The 6,152-nt window shown below is 31.3% G+C and overlaps 1 long non-coding RNA gene across 1 annotated transcript; it reads left to right on the top strand.

The window, feature by feature from the left end:
* The first annotated feature begins 2,479 nt into the window (after positions 1-2,479).
* LOC134694668 (uncharacterized) lies at positions 2,480-3,861 on the top strand. Its single transcript, XR_010102576.1, has 2 exons — positions 2,480-3,050; positions 3,171-3,861. It is a non-coding gene; the product is annotated as an uncharacterized LOC134694668 (long non-coding RNA).
* Positions 3,862-6,152: the final 2,291 nt, after the last annotated feature.

Raw genomic sequence — 6,152 nt, forward strand, 5'->3', positions numbered from 1 at the left:
TCAAATCTTGATACTTGTATGTAGTTGAAATTGTAAGCTTTAAACATTAAAAAATGAACACCCAAAATTTAAACATAAGAGTGACCATGTAGTCTTTATTAATGTATGCTATTGTTATGAAACTAGGTCATTGTAGGTAAACTGGCATCTATTCCCTTAAATCTTTGTTCCCAGTCACCCCAAGTTTGATTTAAATTAGTCAAGTATATCTACTCTATTAGCATGATTAGGTCTCTAGTTTGGATAGTTAATAACTTGCAAATTAAAATCATACTACTCCCAAATTTATATTTCTTTAAATATTATGGATGAAATAGCAAGTAAGAGATGAAATTAAATTGGATGAAATGTGGCATTTATTTTTGTTAAAGTAGTATATGTCTGATGTTGTCAAACTTAATTATAGATCCTTAAGGGGTGGATCCAGTCATTTTAAAAAGGGGTGGGGTGGGATTCTAACCCAGGACAAAAGGGGAAAAGGGGGGGGGGTCCAATTACATGTCCCCATTCAAATGCATTGATAATCCAAAAAAAGGGGGGTTCCAATCCCTTGAACCCCCCTCTGGATCTGTGCCTGCCCTTTAAAAATAAAATGATCCTTATTTTGAGTTAAAGCTTATAGATTTTTCTATAATGCTTCTCAGGGGCGGATCCAGCCATTTTCAAAGGGGGGTCCCAACCATGAGTAAAAAAGGGGTTCCAACTATATCTCCCATTCAAATGCATTGGTCGGTAAAAGAAAAGGATTTCAACCCTTGAATCTATGGTCAGGTTGTTGTCTCTTTGACACATTCCCTTTTTCCATTCTCAATTTTATCATGTAGTCGTCGTTGTCCCAGGACATTTAGTTTCCGCTTAATTACTTTAGTACAAGTTAATAGAAATCTGTGAAATTCAAACACAAGGTTTGTGACCAGAGTTTTTGTTCAGAGTTTAGGAATAACATGAATTAGGGGCCAATATTAAACTTTGTTTGATTTTATATAAAATTGAATTATTGGAGTTCTTTGATATATGCCAAATCTAACTGTGTATTAAGATTCCTAGTTTTTTTGGTCCTGTTTAAATTGGTCTACCTTAAGGTCCAAAGGGTCCAAAATTAAACTTATTTTGATTTTAACAATATTTAAATTCTTGGTGTTCTGATTAATATGCTGAATCTGAATATTTACTTAGATTTTTTTATTATGGGCCCAAATTTCAAGTGGGTCCAAATCGGGGTCCAAAATTTTACTTTGTTTGATTTTAACAAAAATTGATTATATGGGGCTCTTTGATATGCTGAATCTAACCATTCGTTAAGATTTTTTATATTTTGTCCCATTATCAAATTGGTCCACATTGAGTTCTAAAGGGTCCAAAATTTAACTTTATTTGATTTCATCAAAAAATGAATTATTGGGTTTCTTTGATCATGTTGATATGCTGCTTCTAACCATGTATTGAGATTTTGAATATTGGACCATTTAGGAGGTTAATTGTCAATTTAATTTTTTTTAAGTACTTGGACCACATTCATTCTGTGTCAGAAACCTATGCTGCATCAACTATTGAATCACAATAAAAATTTAAAATTCAGAGTTGTATCGAGCTTGAATGTTGTGTCCATACTTGCCCAAACTGTTCTGGGTTCAACCTGTACGTTTGTATCAAGCTGAGCCATGCATAGCATTTTTATTGGTTATTTATATATTAATTTGAAATTTTGACGAGTGAGACACATACTGATTATACTGTTAACAATATTTCAGAGTTTAACGTAGTCAAGCGAAACAAATTATAGAAGAATAGTTGAATCATGTCTTTTTTGTCAAATGAAAAATTAGTACGAACACAAAGAAAAAGTATGGGAATGTTTGTTTTTAAACTATTGACCAGGGTGAAAGTCTGCGAAAGTCATGACTGGCAAAAAGTTTGTGAAATGAAAAAACACAAATATTCCATTCTTTTTAAATATAACTGCATATAAAGAAAAACACAAACTGATGTTTAATAATAGTTTTTACCCTTTTTATGTTTTATAGGACAAGAAATATAGAAAAATAATGAAAAATATAAACAGTTACAATAGACATGATAGAAATGAGCGCAAAACAAGATAAACAGAATACAACAAGGCCTAAATGGTAAGACCACTTCTATATACTGTAAATTCAGATTTTTCAGGGAATGGACAACTTATTGTGATTACAAAAAAAAACTGCATAAAGATATAAGATAAGATAAGTTTTATATCATAACATGATATATATATATATATGTTTCTGTTATCAAAATATGATTTCTTATTTTTGCGATACTCACCCAGTCACATTATTCGCATTACTAAAAAGTTTGGATAATTTCTGAATTACAGTAATAAAAGAAATTGCCTTTGAATGATGAATCATATAAAAATAAGAAAATGTGGTATGGTAAATGAGTGACTTATCCACCAGAGTTCAATGAAGCGGAAGCAAGCAATTAAAGGTCAATCATGGGCCTGCCTTCAATAATGAGAAAACACTTCCTTTATAGGTCATTCATTAAAGATCCCAACATATAAAGATTTAAACAATCCAATTTATTTCAACATGTTCTGTTCAAAGGCAATAACAATTAATAAAAAAAAATCATGCCTAATATAAAATATTGTTTGTTTCTCCAATCTCGACCGACCCTGCAAAAATGGTCCTACTCATAAAATTTTATTGTCAAAACTAAGCCAAATATTATTATATTCATTTCTGATTTTTCGGGCTTACCTGATCATCAGATAATATTCAGGCTTTTGGGAAAAATAAAATTATTTACCTACCTACCTACCCACACCTGGCTTGTCAGAATAGGGATTAGGGAAACAAACAATATATTAATTTAGGCCTCATGTCTGTGAGCACTCAACCTGACCATAATATAGGACAGTGGTTCAAATATTAACACAACATATGAACATTCTATAACAACTATTGCAAGTGGCTCAACTTTAAATATCCCTGCAAGGCACTAAACAAAGAATATTAAATCTTTTACACAAAGCACTGAAATAAGAGAACTCATAAGCATGACAAGTAAGAATATCAAATGAAAGTTTCTCAAAATGTTCATTAAAACGTGATAAAATAAGCTTATTTATATTGCTGTTTTTTTCTCAATTTATAACATTTTTTTTTTATTTTGTGTATTTATAGGTCAGATATCTTGGTTTTTATGATCATCAACAGGTCCTGCAGGTCTATACTGAAGAGGAATTTTAATTGTTAATACTTTTCTACATAATGTGCTAATTGGATTACTAATGTGAAATGAACTCAACTGTGTGTTTTTCTGGAAAAAGAAATAGAAAAAAATCCTACAAAATTGCTATAAACAAAATGGAGTACTATCAAAGAACACAATTGTGTAAAATGTAACAACCTACATTCATATTCACTGATGGATTATGGAGAAATTAAGAAAAATAATAGTGTCTTTGTCATGTTTGTTGTCGAAATAAACACCTGCTTTATCCATTCATGTACATGGCTCCATCATATCAAATATACAAAGAAGATGTTTGAAGAACATGTTGCAAAAAATTTATTCAACAAATTGAAGGAAGATGTCTTGTGGATTGAATTATTTATGCACTGAACTGTTATGTAGGGGGTTGAATACACATCAGCTGTAACAGAAGACAAGTTAATTTGACATGAAAAGTGTTTATTTTATTTAATATTCAAATATGAGCACAATATTAATAACATCACAAATGGTATGCTATTCATAGCGTTTTGCTTATTATTGTATGGTCTTAAACATGCTAAACATTCAGCCTTTTGTTTTTGTATGTTAAATACTCACCATGAAAATTTGTATTACAGTATTAAAGTTTTAATTATCTTTTGTATCAATAATTCAGTCTAGCAGAACATATATTAATACTGTTTGTACTGTTATGAGATTTCCATAGAGGAAAAACATTTCCTTAAGGGAAATTTGATGTTCAGAAATTTCCCTAGAGGAAATTTGAAATACAATGATTTCCTCAGAGGAAATTTGTTGTCTTGAATTTTCCTCCAAGGAAAAGTGTTTGTCAAAAATTTCCTCACAGGAAAAAGTATTTCCTCCAAGGAAAATTTGAAGCTACAAATTTCCTCACAGGAAAAAGTATTTCCTCAAAGGAAAATTTAAAGCTGCAAATTTCCTCGAAGGAAAAAGAATTTCCTCTAAGGAAAAAGAATTTCCTCTAAGGAAATAGAATTTCCTCAAAGGAAATAATTATGCAGCAAATTCCCTAAGGGAAATCTTTTTCCCTTGAGGAAAAAACAATTTCCCTTGAGGAAAAATCTTTTTCCTTCAGGGAAATTTGATTTCCCTTGAGGAAAAGTACTTTTCCTCTGAGGAAATTGTTGAAAAAAGGGGCATAACTTTTTCAACAGTGGTGCTAGAGCCAAATTTTTTTAGGACAAATATCAGGGAACCAATACCAACCAAGTTATCAACTTTGTTTTGACTTAACTCCAAAAATTAAGGTGACAACTTTTGCACTCAGCGGAATTGCAAACTTGTCCCGGAGACTGTTTTCGTCTATGTCTAGAAGTGCAGTTTTATGGTGAGGTGAGCGCAACTCAACGTCAGTGGGATAATTCCGTGTAGTTTTTTATATATAGTCCGCCAAAAGTTAAAAGCCCGCCGTTTGTAATCCAATAGTTCCAATAATTTTCATGGCAGATATTCGTTATTCGTTCAACATTTTCTATAAGTGAACAAGCTTACAGGGGTCGAAATTGGCGCTAATCCGGTGGTCCGAGACCATGCAGTAGAATTTGCGTCGGACCAGTAGATTTAATCAGCTGGTGGTCCAGCAGACCAGTACTAGAAATTTGGCGATAAAAGTCACTGATTGCACCGCAATCTCGTTTTTTACCAAAAAAAATCCCTGCGAAATCAATTACACGGTACTGAAAGGGGGGAAAGGGGGGGATAGCATGTGAACAATTTGCAGTGACAGACAAATTTTAAGTTATATTCTGTTCTGGCTCATGAACGATCAGAACAGCCCAAAAAATATACAGGAATAAAAAAGAGGAAAACACTCTCTGTCTAACATATGTAAAATAAAGCATGAGAATAAATGTAAACATCTCTCATTTTTATAATTTAGAGTATGTCATATTCATGTCATTTTTACAGGACCAGTAGATTTTCAGTTCAATGGTCCGGCTGGGCTGGACACAAAAAGGCTTAAATTCGACCCCTGAGCTTATATATTAATATCGCATTTATATTGACCATGCACGATGAACAAAAAAAGGTTTGCACATTCAAAAAGGGTGAAAATTACACACATAAAAGTGAAATTTAAATTCAGTTTAAATTAATTTTCAATATTGTTTCAAAATGTTATCAACTAATACCCTGTTACATCTTCACAAGTGATGCTTAGCCTATTCGAAAAAGTAATATCAATATTTTAAATTAAGTGAAAAGGAAGTGAACGTTTCACCACTTTACGACCTGTACAGTTCCCTTGCATGATGTTCAAAGTAGAACACAATTTAATAAGCCTCCTACTTTTTTACGTGAATTGGTTTCTTTCTTCAAAAGTTGCAACTCTTCGTTCGCAATTAATGCGACTAGGTGAAAATCTACGATTACGATCTAACAATAGTATGATAATAATATTTCTAGCTAATCTCATATAATTTACCGGTTAGAGTTTTTCTCATAATTTTTTTACAAGATGTGTTTCTAATCGATCTTTATAAAATAAACATTATGAATAATATCAGACATCCTATAAAGTTTATAAGATATCTAATAAATTTGTATAAGAATATACTCTATACCATATACTTACGTAACAGCCTGCTACTTTTGGTAGATTTTTTTCAATGGTTTTACATTTAACGAGTTAATCGCATATCCTTTTTTGTTTTAACTACAACTCGTTTATATAAATAACATTTTATATTTTAAGGCAGCGATAATTTTCAAACACATTATTCATCGGGAAAAGATAAAATTGTAATAATGGAAAACTAAAGTACATTGGGAAAAATATGAAAGATAAAGCAAATAGACTAAGTTAAATAAACACATTTTGATAAAATTGTGAATGACATTTTTATTATTCTATCCATATATTTTAAACTTGTCTGGTGTCATAAAGGAAATGCTATAGTAGTCTT

The sequence above is a fragment of the Mytilus trossulus genome, chromosome 13 (genome assembly GCF_036588685.1).
Source record: "Mytilus trossulus isolate FHL-02 chromosome 13, PNRI_Mtr1.1.1.hap1, whole genome shotgun sequence".
Classification (NCBI taxonomy): domain Eukaryota; kingdom Metazoa; phylum Mollusca; class Bivalvia; order Mytilida; family Mytilidae; genus Mytilus; species Mytilus trossulus.